The following is a 14892-nucleotide window of genomic DNA, read 5'->3' as shown; positions in this document are numbered from 1 at the left end:
GTGTTATGAGAACACAGAAGACATGATGCTTGGAGGACAGCATCACAGAATAAGTGATGTTGTTGCAGAATCTTGGCAAATGGTTATAAGTTTTTACATTCCATGTAAAAAGAATGGATTTGTAAAGGGCACAGCAGTCTGAAATAAAATAATGTGCTCAGAGGAGGTGTCAAGATGGCAGAGGAGCAGCAGGCTGAGATGACATCAGGTCGCAGGAGTTCAGTTGGATAATTATCAAACCATTCTGAACACCTACAAATCCAACAGGAGATCGAAGAGAAGAAGAGCAGAAATTCTAGAAACAGAAAATCAACCACTTTCTGAAAAGTAGGATGTGGGGAGAAGTGAATCCGAAGTGACGGGAAGATAGACTGAGCGGGGAGGGGCTGGGTCCTAGCAAACGGTGAAGCAATGGAGCACAAAATCTGAACTTTCAGAAGTCTGTTCCACTGAGGGACATTGCCTGAGAGGCTAAGTGGGGGTGGAGCCCTCGTGAGGTCAGCATGGTTTCAGGTCCTGTGGGGTCACAGAAGGATTGGGACTGAGTGTAGCAGAGCTCGCAGGTATTAGAGCAGGGAAGCTGGCTACAGAGATGGAGCCAAGGAGTGAGCTCTCAGCTCTGGGTTACCTTAAACTGTGATCCGTGGCACAGTCAGGCAACTGCTCTTTGAGCAGGGACCCCACAAGCAGCAGATCTGGGACATCCCCCCAGAAGAGTGGCAGGGATCTGCTGGATTTGGAGACTCCGGGCGAGGCTGTGTGACAGAGACAGAAACACTCAGTCACAGGCTGGGTGAGCTTGGAGCGCGGCCGGAGACCAGGGAGATGGGAGGGACTGATGGCTTTTCTCCAAGGGTGCACTGAGGATTGGGCTCCAAGCTCTCGGTTCCTCTGGGCCAGAGATTGGGAGGCTGCCATTTTCATTCCCGTCCTCCAGAGCTCTACGGAAAGCGTTCAGGGAACAAAAGCTCCCAAGAGCAAACCCAAGAAGATTACTTAGCCCAGCCCCTGACAAGGGCAGTGCAATTCTGCCTCCGGCAAAGACACTTGAGAATCACTACAACAGGCCCCTCCCCCAGAAGATCAACAAGAAATCCAGCCAAGACCAAGCTCACTTATCAAGGAGAACAGCGGAATTCAAGAGGAGGGGAAGCAAAGCATGGAATTCATGGCTTTCTCCCCATGATGCTTTAGTCTTGCAAAGTTAATTAAATTTTTTAATTTTATTTTTTTATTCTAATTTTTTAACTTTTACTCTTTCCTCTTTTAAAGTTTTTTAACTAGTTTATCTTAACAATAGCTTTCTTAAAATCTTTTTGAAATTTCATTATTATACTCATATTTTATCCTTCATTGTATCTAATTTTATTTTTTGTATAAAAAATACAAAATATAATTTATATTGGGTTCTTTCCAAATTTCCTCTTCTGATTGAGTTCTAGCTTCAGAGCATTGTGGTCTGAAAATATGCAGGGAATGATCCCAATCTTTTGGTACCATTGAGACTTGATTTGTGACCCAGGATGTGATCTATTCTGGAGAATATTCCATGTGCACCAGAGAAGAATGTGTATTCTGTTCCTTTGGGATGGAATGTTCTGAATATATCTGTGAATATATAATTATATTATATAATTTATAATTATATAAATATAATTAAAAAAATTTTTTTTGAACTTCTTTTTTTTTTTTTAAGATTTTCTTTATTTATTTGACAGACAGAGATCACAAGTAGGCAGAGAGGCAGGCAGAGAGAGAGAGGAAGGGAAGCAGGCTCCCTGCTGAGCAGAGAGCCCGATGCGGGACTCGATCCCAGGACCCTGAGATCATGACCTGAGCCGAAGGCAGCGGCTTAACCCACTGAGCCACCCAGGCACCCCTGAATTAATTTTTTTAACATCTTAATTTAATTTTATTTTTTTCAGTGTTCCAAGATTCATTGTTTATGCACCACACCCAGTATTCCATGTATTCTTTTTACCCCTTTTTTCTCCCCATGATTTGGGGTCTCTTCTGATTTGATTAATGCACATTTTTCTGGGGTCTTTGCCACCATTCTAGTATTTTATTCTCTCATTCATATATTCTTATCTGGATAAAATGACAAGGTGGAAAAACTTACCACACACACACACACAAAGAACAAGATGCAGTACCAACAGCTAGGGATCCAATCAATATAGACATTGGTAATATGTCAGATCTAGAGTTCAGAATGACAATTCTCTAAGGTGCCAGCTGGGCTCGAAAAGGCATGGAAGATATTAGAGAAACCCTGTTTAGAGAAATAAAAGCCCTTTCTGGAGAAATAAAAGAACAAAAATCTAAACAAGCTGAAATAAAAAAAGGTATTAATGAGGTGCAATAAATAAATGGAGGCTCTTACTGCTAGGATAAATGAGACAGAGAAGAGAATTAGTGATATAGAAGACAAAATGATGGAGAACAAAGAAGCTGAGCAAAAGAGAGACAAACAACTACTGGACCAGGAGGGGAGAATTCGAGAGATAAGTGATACCATAAGATGAAACAATATTAGAATAATTGGGATTCCAGAAGAAGAAGAAAGAGAGTGGGGCAGAAAGTATATTGGAGCAAATTATTGTAGAGAATTTCCCTAATATGGCAAAGGGAACAAGTATCAAAATCCAGGAGGTGCAGAGAATCCCCCTCAAAATCAGTAAGAATAGCTCCACACGCTATCATCTAATAGTAAAACTTACAAGTCTTAGTGATAAAGAGAAAATCCTGAAAGCAGCCCAGGACAAGAAGTCTGTAACATACAATGGCAAAAATATTGAAAGGGGTCCTCTAAGCAAAGAGAGATCCTAAAAGTAGTAGACCAGAAAGGAACAGAGACAATATACAGTAACAGTCACCATACAGGCAATACAATGGCACTAAATTCATATCACTCAATAGTTACCCTAAATGTAAATGGGATAAATGCCCCAATTAAAAGACATAGGGTATCAGAATGGATTAAAAAAAAAACATCAATATGCTGTCTATAAGAAACTCATTTTAGACCCAAAGACACCTCCAGATTTAAAGTGAGAGGGTGGAAAACAATTTACCATGCTAATGGACATCAAAAGAAAGTTGGGTGGCAATCCTTATATCAGATAAATTAGATTTTAAGCCAAAGACTATAAGAAGAGATGAGGAAGGAAAATATGTCATACTTAAAGGGTCTGTCCAACAAGAAGATCTAACAATTTTAAATATCTATGCCCCTAACATGGGAGCAGCTAACTACATAAACTAATTAATAACAAAATCAAAGAAATACATCAAAAATAATACAATAATAGCAGGGGACTTTAACACCCCCTCACTGAAATGGACAGATCATCCAAGCAAAGGACCAACAAGGAAATAAAGGCCTTAAATGACACACTAGACCAGATGGACTTCACAGATATATTCAGAACATTCCATCCCAAAGGAACAGAATACACATTCTTCTCTAGTGCACATGGAATATTCTCCAGAATAGATCACATCCTGGGTCACAAATCAAGTCTCAATGGTACCAAAAGATTGGGATCATTCCCTGCATATTTTCAGACCACAATGCTCTGAAGCTAGAACTCAATCAGAAGAGGAAATTTGGAAAGAACCCAAATACATGGAGGCTAAAGAGCATCCTACTAAAGAATGAATGGGTCAGCCAGGAAATTAAAGAAGAATTGAAAAAATTAATGGAAACAAATGATAATGAAAACACAACTGTTCAAAACCCGTGGGACACAGCAAAGGCAGTCCTGAGAGGAAAATATATAGTGATACAAGCCTTTCTCAAGAAATAAGAAAGGTCTCAAACAACCTAACCCTACACCTAAAGGAGCTGGAGAAAGAACAACAAAGAAAGCCTAAACCCAGCAGGAGAAGAGAAATCATAAAGATCAGAGCAGAAATCAATGAAATAGAAACAAACAAACAAAAAACCCCACCAAAAAACAATAGAGCAAATCAATGAAACTAGGAGCTTGTTCTTTGAAAGAATTAATAAGATTGCTAAACCCCTGGCCAGACTTATCACAAAGAAAAGAGAAAGGACCCAAATAAATAAAATCATGAAGGAAAGTGGAGAGATCACAACCAACACCAAAGAAATACAAACAATTATAAGAACATATGATGAGCAACTATACACCAGCAAATTTGACAATCTGGAAGAAATGGATGCATTCCTAGAGATGTATAAACTACAAAAACTGAACCAGGAATAAATAGAGAACCTGAATAGACCCGTAACCAGTAAGGAGATTGAAGCAGTCATCAAAAATCTCCCAAAAAACAAGAGCCCAGGGCCAGAGAGCTTCCCAGGGAAATTCTATCAAGCATTTAAAGAAGAATTAATTCCTATTTTCCTGTCACTGTTCCAAAAAATAGAAATGGAAGGAAAACTTCCAAACTCATTGTATGAGGCCAACGTTACCTTGATCCCAAAACCCCATCAAAAAAGACAAAGACCCCATCAAAAAAAGAGAATTACAGACCAATATCCTTCATGAACACAATGCAAAAATTCTCACCAAAATACTAGCCAATAGGATCCAACAGTACATTAAAAGGATTATTCACCATGACCAAGTGGGATTTATTCCTGGGCTGCAAGGTTGGTTCAACATCTGCAAATCAATCAATGTGATACAATACATTAATAAAAGAAAGAATAAGAACCATATGGTACTCTAAATAGATGCTGAAAAAGCATTTTACAAAGAACAGCATCCTTTCTTGATCAAAACTCTTCAAAGTGTAGGGAAAGAGGTTACTACCTCATATCATCAAAGCCATCTATGAAAAATCCACAGTGAGTATCATTCTCAATGGAGAAAAACTGAGACCTTTTCCGCTAAGGTCAGGAACATGGCAGGGTTCTCCATTATCACTACTGCTATTCAACATAGTACTAGAAGTCCTCGCCTCAGAAATCAGACAACAAAAAGAAATTAAAGGCATCCAAATTGGCAAAGAAGAAGTCAAGCTATCACTCTTTGCAGATGATATGATATTTTATGTGGAAAACCCAAAAGACTCCACTCCAAATCTGCTAGAACTTGTACAGGAATTCAGTAAAGTGTCAGGATGTAAAATCAATGCACAGAAATCAGTTGCATTCCTATACATCAACAACAAGACAGAAGAAAGAGAAATTAAGGAGTCAATCCCATTTGCAAATGCACCCCAAACCATAAAATACCTAGGAATAAACGTAACCAAAGAGGCAAAGAATCTGAACTCAGAAAACTATAAAGTACTCATGAAAGAAATTGAGGAAGACACAAAGAAATAGAAAAAAGTTCCATGCTCATGTATTGGAAGAACAAATACTGTGAAAATGTCTATGCTACCTAAAGCGATCTACACATTTAATACAATCCCTATCAAAGTACCATCAATTTTTTTTCAAAGAAATGGAACAAATAATCTTAAAATTTATATGGAACCAGAAAAGACCTTGAAGAGCCAGAGGAATGTTGAAAAAGAAAACCAAAGCTGGTGGCTCACAATTTCAGACTTCAAGCTCAATTACAATGCTGTAATCATCAAGACAGTATGGTACTGGCACAAAAACAGACACATAGATCAATGGAACAGAATAAAGAATCCAGAAATAGACCCTCAACTCTATGGTCAATTAATCTTCAAGAAAGCAGGAAAGAATGTCCAGTGGAAAAAAGACAGTCTCTTCAACAAATGGTATTGGGAAAATTGGACAGCCACATGCAGAAAAATGAAACTGGACCATTTCCTTACACCACACACAAAAATAGACTCAAAATGGATGAAGGATCTCAATGTGAGACAGGAATCCTTCAAAACCTTTGAGGAGAACACAGGCAGCAAGCTCTTCGACCTCCGCCACAGCAACTTCTTCCTAGAAACTTCACCAAAGGCAAGGGAAACAAGGGCCAAAATGAACTATTGGGACTTCATCAAGACCAAAAGCTTTTTCACAGCAAAGGAAACAGTGAACAAAACCAAAGACAACCAACAGAATGGGAGAAGCTATTTGCAAATGACATATCAGATAAAGGGCTAGTATCCAAAATGTATAAATAACTTATCAAACTCAAAACCCAAAGAACAAATAATCCAATCAAGAAATGGGCAGAGGACATGAACAGACATTTCTGCAAAGAAGACATCCAGATGGCCAACAGACACATGAAAAAAGTGCTACATATCACTCAGCAGCAGGGAAATACAAATCAAAACCACAATGAGATACCACCTCACACCAATCAGAATGGCTAAAATTAACAAGTCAAGAAAAGGTAGATGCTGGCAAGGATGCAGAGAAAGGGGAACCCTCCTACACTGTTGGTGGGAATGTAAGCTGGTGCAGTCACTCTGGAAAACAGCATGGAGGGTCCTCAAAAAGTTGAAAATAGAGCTACCCTATGATGCAGCAATCGCACTACTGAGTATGTACCCTAAAGACAGAAATGTAGTGATCTGAAGGGGCACATGCACTCAAATGTTTATAGCAGTAATGTCCACAATAGCCAAACTATGGAAAGAACCTCGATGTCCATCAACAGATGAATAGATAAAGAAGATGGGGTATATATATATATATATATATATATATATATATATATATATACACACACAATGGAATAATATGCAGCCATCAAAGGAGATAAAATCTTGACATTTGCAACAACGTGGATGGAACTAGAGGGTATTATGCTGAGTGAAATAAGTCAGAGAGACAATTATCATATGATCTCCCTGATATGAAGAGTCTGAGAGGCAACGTGAGGGGTTTGGGGGTAGGGAAGGAAAACATGAAACAAGATGGGATAGATCATAAGAGACTCTTAATTTCATAAAACAAACTTAGGGTTGGCCGGGGGAGGGGGTAGGGAGAGGGTGGTTGGGTTATGGATATTGGGAAGGGTATGTGCTATGGTGAGTGCTGTGAAGTGTGTAAGCCTGATGATTCACAGACCTGTACCCCTGGGGCTAATAATACATTATATGTTAATAAAAAATAAAAAATTTAAAAATTTAAAAAAGTTAGTGACGATATTTATTAAAATATTCATAAATGAAAAAAGTAGTGTGCTTAGGAAATATAACGTGGTTTTGTCTGACGGGATAGATAAGATACATAAAGGTAAGGAGGCATAAGATACAAGGAAGAAGAGAGAAGGTATAAGAGAAGATTGAGGCTTTCTTCAAAAAGACTCATAGGGGCGCCTGGGTGGCTCAGTGGGTTGGGCCACGGCCTTCAGCTCAGGTCATGATGTCAGGTTCCTGGGATCGAGTCCTGCATCTGGCTCTTTGCTCAGCAGGGAGCCTGTTTCTCTCTCTCTCTCTGCCTGCCTCTCTGCCTGCTTATGATCTTTCTCTGTCAAATAAATAAATAAAAATCTTAAAAAAAAACCCAAAAAACCAGACTCATAAACAACTGGGAACAAACTGATGATTGGCAGAAGGGACAGGAGTGGGTGTGGGGGATTGGCACAATGAATGAAGAGGAGTGGGAGGTGCAGCCTTCCAGTCACAGAATGAATAAGTCATGGGGATGAAATATACAAAATAGGGAATATAGTCAATGGTATTGTAATAGCTTTGTATGGTGACATGTGGTAGCTACACCTGTGGAGAGTATAATATAACATATGAACTTGCCACATCGCTATGTTGTACACCTGAAACTAATGTAACATTGTGCATCAACTAGATTTCAATTAAAAAAAAAAAAAAGAATAGGTGTTATTTCTTCTTTGAAAGTTTGGTAGAATTCCCCAGGGAATCCATCAGGTCCTGGGCTCTTGTTTTTTGGGAAGTTTTTGATCACTGCTTCAATCTCATTACTAGATATCGGTCTATTCAGGTTGTCAATTTCTTCCTGGTTCAATTTTGGGAGTTTATAGTTTTCCAGGAATGCATCCATTTCATCTAGGTTGCTTAGCTTATTGGCATATAACTGTTGATAATAACTTCTGATGATTGTTTCTACTTCCTTGATGATAGTTGTGATCTCTCCCTTTTCATTCATAATTTTATGAATTTGGGCTTTCTCTCTTTTCTTTTGGATTAGTGTGGCCAATGGTTTATCGATCTTATTGATTCTTACAAAAAACCAGCTTCTAGTTTCATTGATACGTTCTACTGTATCTCTGGTTTCTACCTCATTGATCTCAGCTCTAATCTTGATTATTTCCCTTCTTATGTGTGGAGTTGGTTTGATTTGTTGTTGATTCTCCAGTTCTTTAAGGTGTAGAGACAGCTGGTGTGTTCTGGATTTTTCAATTTTTTTGAGGGAGGCTTGGATGGTTATGTATTTCCCCTTAGGACTGCCTTTGCTGTATCCCATAGGTTTTGGACTGAAGTGTCTTCATTCTCATTGGTTTCCATGAATTGTTTCAGTTCTTCTTTGATCTCCTGGTTGATCCAAGCATTCTTAAGCAAGGTGGTCTTTAGCTTCCGGGTGTTTGAGTTCCTTCTGAACTTTTCCTTGTGATTGAACTCCAGTTTCAAAGCACTGTGATCTGAGAATATGCAGGGAATAATCTCAGTCTTTTGGTATCAGTTGAGTCCTGATTTGTGACCCAGTATGTGTTCTATTCTTGAGAAGGTTCCATGTGCACTTGAGAGGAATGAGTATTCTATTGTTTTAGGGTGGAATGTTCTATATATATCTATGAGGTCCATCTGGTCCAATGTGTCATTCAATGCTCTTGTTTCTTTATTGATTTTCTGCTTCGATGATCTATTTCTGAGAGAGGTGTGTTAAGATCTCCTACTATTAATGTATTCATATCAATATGACTCTATCTTGATTAACAGTTTTCTTATGTAATTGCTGCTCCCATATTGGGGGCATAGATATTTACAATTGTTAGATCATCTTGGTGGATAGTCCCTTTAAGAATGATGTAGTGTCCTTCCATATCTCTGACTACAGTCTTTAGTTTAAAATCTAATTTATCTGATATGAGAATCGCTACCCGGCCTTCTTTTGAGGCCCATTAGCATGAAAGATGCTTCTCCATCCCTTCACCTTCAGTCTTGGTGTATCTTTAGGTTCAAAATGGGTCTCTTGTAAACAACATATGGATGGGTCCTGTTGTTTTATCCAATCTGCAACCCTGTGCCATTTTTTGGGTGCATTTAGGCCATTCACATTGAGAGTGATTATTGATAGATACATTTTTATTGACATCGTGTTACCTTCGAAGTCTTTCTTTCTGTAGATTGTCTCTATATTTCTGTTCAATGATATTTTTAAGATTTTTTCTCTTTTATAGAGCCCCCCCTTAATATTTCCTGCAGTGTTGGCTTGGTTGGTTGCATAGTCTTTTAAGCCTTGCCGGTCTTGGAAACTCTTTATCTCTCCATCCATTTTGAATGTCAGTCTTGCTGGATAAAGTATTCTTGGCTGCATGTTCTTCTCATTTAGTGCCCTGAATATATCTTGCCAGCCCTTTCTAGCTTGCCAAGTCTCTGTGGACAGGTCTGACATTATTCTGATGGGCTTTCCTCTGTAAGGAAGGAGCCTCTTTGTCCTAGCGGCTTTCAAGAGATTATATCTACAATTATGATTCCTCAATTTGACTATCAGGTGCCTTGATTTTTTTGGAATCTATAATCTTGGGTGGAGACCATTCTGCCTCTAGTACATGAACGCTGGTTCCATTCGCAAGATTGCTGGGAAAACTGGACAGCTATATGTAGAAGAATGAAACTCGACCATTCTCTTACACTGTACACAAAGATAAACTCAAAATGGATAAAAGACCTCAACGTGAGACAGGAATCCATCAGAATCCTAGAGGAGAACATAGGCAGTAATCTCTCAATATCAGCCACAGCAACTTCTTTCAAGATATGTCTCCAAAGGCAAAGGAAACAAAAGCCAAAATAAACTTTTGGGACTTCATCAAAATCAAAAGCTTCTGCACAGCAAAGGAAATAGTCAAGAAAACAAAGAGGCAACCCACGGAATGGGAGAAGATATTTGCAAATGACAGTACAGACAAAAGGTTGATATCCAGGATCTATAAAGAACTCCTCAAACTCAACACACACAAAACAGATAAGCATATCAAAAAATGGGCAGAAGATATGAACAGACACTTCTCCAATGAAGACATACAAATGGCTATCAGACACATGAAAAAATGTTCATCATCACTAGCCATCAGGGAGATTCAAATTAAAACCACATTGAGATACCACCTTACACCAGTTAGAATGGCCAAAATTAGCAAGACAGGAAACAACATGTGTTGGAGGGGATGTGGAGAAAGGGGAACCCTCTTACACTGTTGGTGGGAATGCAAGTTAGTGCAGCCTCTTTGGAGAACAGTGTGGAGATTCCTCAAGAAATTAAAAATAGAGCTTCCCTATGAGCCTTCAATTGCACTACTGGGTATTTACCCCAAAGATACAGATGTAGTGAAAAGAAGGGCCATCTGTACCCCAATGTTTATAGCAACAATGGCCACGGTCGCCAAACTGTGGAAAGAACCAAGATGCCCTTCAACAGACAAATGGATAAGGAAGATGTGGTCCATATACACTATGGAGTATTATGCCTCCATCAGAAAGGATGAATCCCCAACTTTTGTAGCAACATGGACGGGACTGGCAGAGATTATGCTGAATGAAATAAGTCAAGCAGAGAGAGTCAATTATCATTTGGTTTCACTTATTTGTGGAGCATAACAAATAACATGGAGGACAAGGGGAGTTAGAGAGGACAAGGGGAGTTAGAGAGGAGAAGGGAGTTGGGGGAAATTGGAAGGGGAGGTGAACCATGAGAGACCATGGACTCTGAAAAACAATCTGAGGGGTTTGAAGCGGCAGGGGCTGGGAGGTTGGGGGAACCAGGTGGTGGGTATTAGAGAGGGCACAAATTGCATGGAGCACTGGATGTAGTGCAAAAACAACGAATACTGTTATGCTGAAAATAAAAAAAAATTGCAAAAAAAAAGAAAAAGAAAAAGAAAAACATAAAATAAAAAAAGAAAAGAAAAAAAAACAATTGAAGAAAACAGAAAAAAAAAAGATTGAGGCTTTCTCTATCCTTTCTCTTCTCTTTCTGAGTCTTCAGTGAGAATTGCCCTAAACATCTATTCACTGAAATGTAGATTTTTTCTAAAATGTACCTCCAGCTCTTTCAGCCTCTGCCCATTACCCAGTTCCAAAGCTGATTCCTCATTTTTGGCTATTTGTTATAGCAGCAACCTCACTTCCAGGACCAGTTTTCTGTTTTAGTTTGTTTAGGCCACTATAACAAAATACCACAGAATGGATAGCTTATAAATAGCAAGTTTATTTCTCATAGTTCTGGAGGCTGAAAGTCTGAGATCTGGGCACCAGCACAGTTGGATGAAAGCCCTCTTCTGGGTCATCCTTACATGGTGAAAAGTGGCAAGAGAGCTCTCTCAGGTCTCATGATTTTATAAGGGGATTAATCTCATTCATGAGGGCTTTATTCACATGACCTAATCACCCCCAAAGGCTACACCTATTAATCCATCACAATGGATGTTAGGATTTCAACATGTAAATTTTGTGGGGGACACAAACATTCAGATCAGAGCACACTCTTTGCAGTGTCAACAACTGGAGGGTGGCAGTAATAAGAATGGGGAGACCTGTTGTGAAATTATTTGAACAGTAAAGACAAGCATTCATAAGAATTTGAAGAGTAATAGTGGGAATGGGAAAGTGGAAAGATTAGTGTGCACTCACCAACACTTCATATGATTAGTCTTTTCAGTTCAGCCATTTGGTAAGTATGTAATGGTATTACCTTGTGGTTTTAACCTGTATTTTCCAAATTACCACACTGAGCATCTTTTCATGTGCATATTGGCCATTTTTGACTCTTATTTGTTGCTATGTATGTTCAAATTTTTAACCTATTTTTATTGGGTTACTAGTTTTCTTATTGTTGAGTTTTGAAAATTCTATATATATAAACTGGACACATGTCTTTGATTAGATATGTGATTTTCCAATATTTTCTCCCAGGTTTTGGCTTAACATTTTCTTAACAACAGTTAAGAGAGGATTTTTAAAATTTTGAAGCCCGATCTATCAGTTTATTTTTTATGGATTTGGTGTTTTGGCATCATATCTAAGAAATGGCTGTCTAACTTAGAATCACAAAGATTTTCTTCTATGCTTTGGTCTAGAAGTTTCATAGTTTTAAAGTTTACATTTAGGTCTATGTTTCTTTTTGGATTAATTTTTTTTTAAGATTTTATTTATTTATTTGACAGAGAGATCACAAGTAGGCAGAGAGGCAGGCAGAGAGAGAGGAAGGGAAGCAGGCTCCCCGCTGTGCAGAGAGCCCGATGCGGGGCTCGATCCCAGGACCCTGGGATCATGACCCGAGCAGAAGGCAGCGGCTTAACCCACTGAGCCACCCAGGCGCCCCTGGATTAATTTTTTTAACATCTTAATTTAATTTTATTTTTTTCAGTGTTCCAAGATTCATTGTTTATGCACCACACCCAGTATTCCATGTAATTTGTGCCCTCCTTAATACCCACCACCAGGCTCACCTATCCCCCCACCCCCCCTCCCCTCCAAAACCCTCAGTTTGTTTCTCAGGGTCCACAGTCTCTCATGTTTCCTCTCCCCCTCCAATTTGCCCCAATTCACTTTTCCTTTCCTTCTTCTAATGTCCTCCATGTTATTTGTTATGTTCCACAAGTAAGTGAAACCATATGATAATTGACTTTATCTGCTTGACTTATTTCACTCAGGATAATCTCCTCTAGTCCTGTCTGTGTTCATACAAAGTTGGATATTCATCTTTTCTGACTGCATAATATTCCATAGTATATATGTACCATATTTTCTTTATCCATTCACCTGTTGAAGGGCATCTTGGCTCTTTCCACAGTTTGATGATTGTGGCCATTGCTGCTATAAACATTGGGGTACACATGGCCCTGCTTTTCACTACATCTGTATCTGTGGGGTAAATACCCAGCAGTGTAATTGCAGGGTCATAGGGTAGCTCTATTTTTAATTTTTTGAGGAATCTCCATACTGTTTTCCAAAGTGGCTGCACTAACTTGCATTCCCACCAATGGTGTGAGGTATAGATTTAAGTTATTTCTTTTTTTTTTTATTTTTTTGCACTTGAATATTCATTCTTCCAGCTCCACTTATGGAAAAGACCATTCTATCACATCAGTATTGCCTTTGTGTAATTGTTAAAAATCAGTTGTCCATATACATGTGTGCTAATTTATGGACTCTATTTTCTTCCATCAAACTACTTGTCTATTGTTATGCTAATGCTATGCTGTATTGCTTAATGTAGTTTTATAAAAAACTGTAATATCAGGTAGTATCTTACAACTTTGTTCTTATTCAAAGTTGTTTTGGCTGCTCTATGTCCTTTATATTTCCACATAAATCTTACAGTTGGCTTGTCAATAGCTACAAATTTTTGCTGGGAATTGATTGGATTTGCACTGAATCTACAAATGAAGTGAGGAAGAATCAACATCTTAACAATATTGAGTCTTCTAATCCATAAAAATATGGACTATATATCTACTTATATAGCTTTTAAAAATTTCTTTCATCAGTGCTTTATCATTTCTATGTACAGATCCTGAATGTATTTTGTTAGATTCATATCTAAATTCTTCACATTTTAGTGCTGTTGCAAGTGGTATTTTTTACTTCAAATTTTAATTTCCAATTTTTCCTTGCTGGTATGTAAGAATGCACTTGACTTTTGTATATTGTCCTTACATCATGTTGTATCCCACAACTTTGCTGAACTCACTTAGTTCTAAGATATACATGTATATTCAGATTCCTTGGGATTTTCTGTGGAGACAGCCAAGTCATCTGTGAATAGAGACAGTTGTATTTCTTCCTCTCCAATAGGTATGCATTTTATTACTTTTTCTTGACTTATTACACTGGCTAGGTCTTACTTTTATCTTTAAGTAAAAAATAATATTTTATTAAGGGTTCTGGGATCAATTTTCAATGATACATTGACAGGGTTTCTAGAAAGTACTTACTGAGTGATGAGACTGATTGTTCAAAGAGACTCCAACATTTCTTGACAGAGTTTCCATTGTATTGATGGAATGAGGGTAAAACCATTAATGTTCTTCATTGAGGCAGGAGTCAATAGTAAAATCCATCCCCTGAATTGAAGAGAAAAAAATGGCAATTTTTTTCAGAAGGAATTGTAGCATGGAAGTAATATTGTACACAAGTACAAGTACACTTGTAATATCAAGTGATATTACAGAACATCTATTTCATTTGGTGCTTAGAATAACTCACAGATATTGGTATCACTAACTTCTTTTTACATATAGAAAAACTAGAATTCAGACAATAGAAGATTCTACCTAAACTTACACATACTTATGAGTTCTCATTCAATGCTCCAAGAATCACTGATCTATTTAGAGATCCTGATTTATGAGTTGGGGAAACCCTGGCCTCTTCTGTAAGTGCTAAGACCAGTCTATATTATATGGTAGTTTTATATATTGTCCTACTGGTGTTCAAGTGTTAGAATAGAAGTTTCTGAAAAACTGTCCTTTTGCTTTTATGTAATCAATTGCACATCAGGGAGTTGTACTTTTTCTGACATCTTGACCCTTTAGACACGACATGGTGAGTACCTGATTCTTTGATAGCTGAACAGATAAATGATTTCCACTAAGTTATTTCCCTGCCCCGACACTCTGTGGTTCTGACTGCAAAGAAAGTTCAAGGACACAGAAGTGCTTCTGATGCATGAAGCTTTCAAACAGTCTAGGGACCTCAGGGTTGGACTTGATCTTGCTAACAGGTATAGAAAATGCCTCAGTTAGTGTGTTTCCATTTCCATTCAAGAAACCTCCAGATGCACTCTGGGTT

At 38.2% G+C, this 14892-nt stretch overlaps 1 long non-coding RNA gene across 1 annotated transcript in view; it reads right to left on the bottom strand.

Moving 5' to 3' along the window:
• Positions 1–628: 628 nt before the first annotated feature.
• LOC125092316 (uncharacterized) overlaps positions 629–14892 on the bottom strand; it is a 32158-nt gene continuing 17894 nt past the window's right edge. The window contains exons 2-3 of the long non-coding RNA XR_007124872.1: positions 14037–14165; positions 629–755 (exon numbers count right to left, since the gene is read on the bottom strand). This is a non-coding gene — a long non-coding RNA (uncharacterized LOC125092316). The remainder of the gene's footprint in view (positions 756–14036; positions 14166–14892) is intronic.

The sequence above is a fragment of the Lutra lutra genome, chromosome X (assembly GCF_902655055.1).
Source record: "Lutra lutra chromosome X, mLutLut1.2, whole genome shotgun sequence".
In the NCBI taxonomy this organism is placed as follows: domain Eukaryota; kingdom Metazoa; phylum Chordata; class Mammalia; order Carnivora; family Mustelidae; genus Lutra; species Lutra lutra.
The sequence above is the reverse complement of the archived record's forward strand: the minus strand, read 5'-3'. Positions and strand labels throughout refer to the sequence as shown.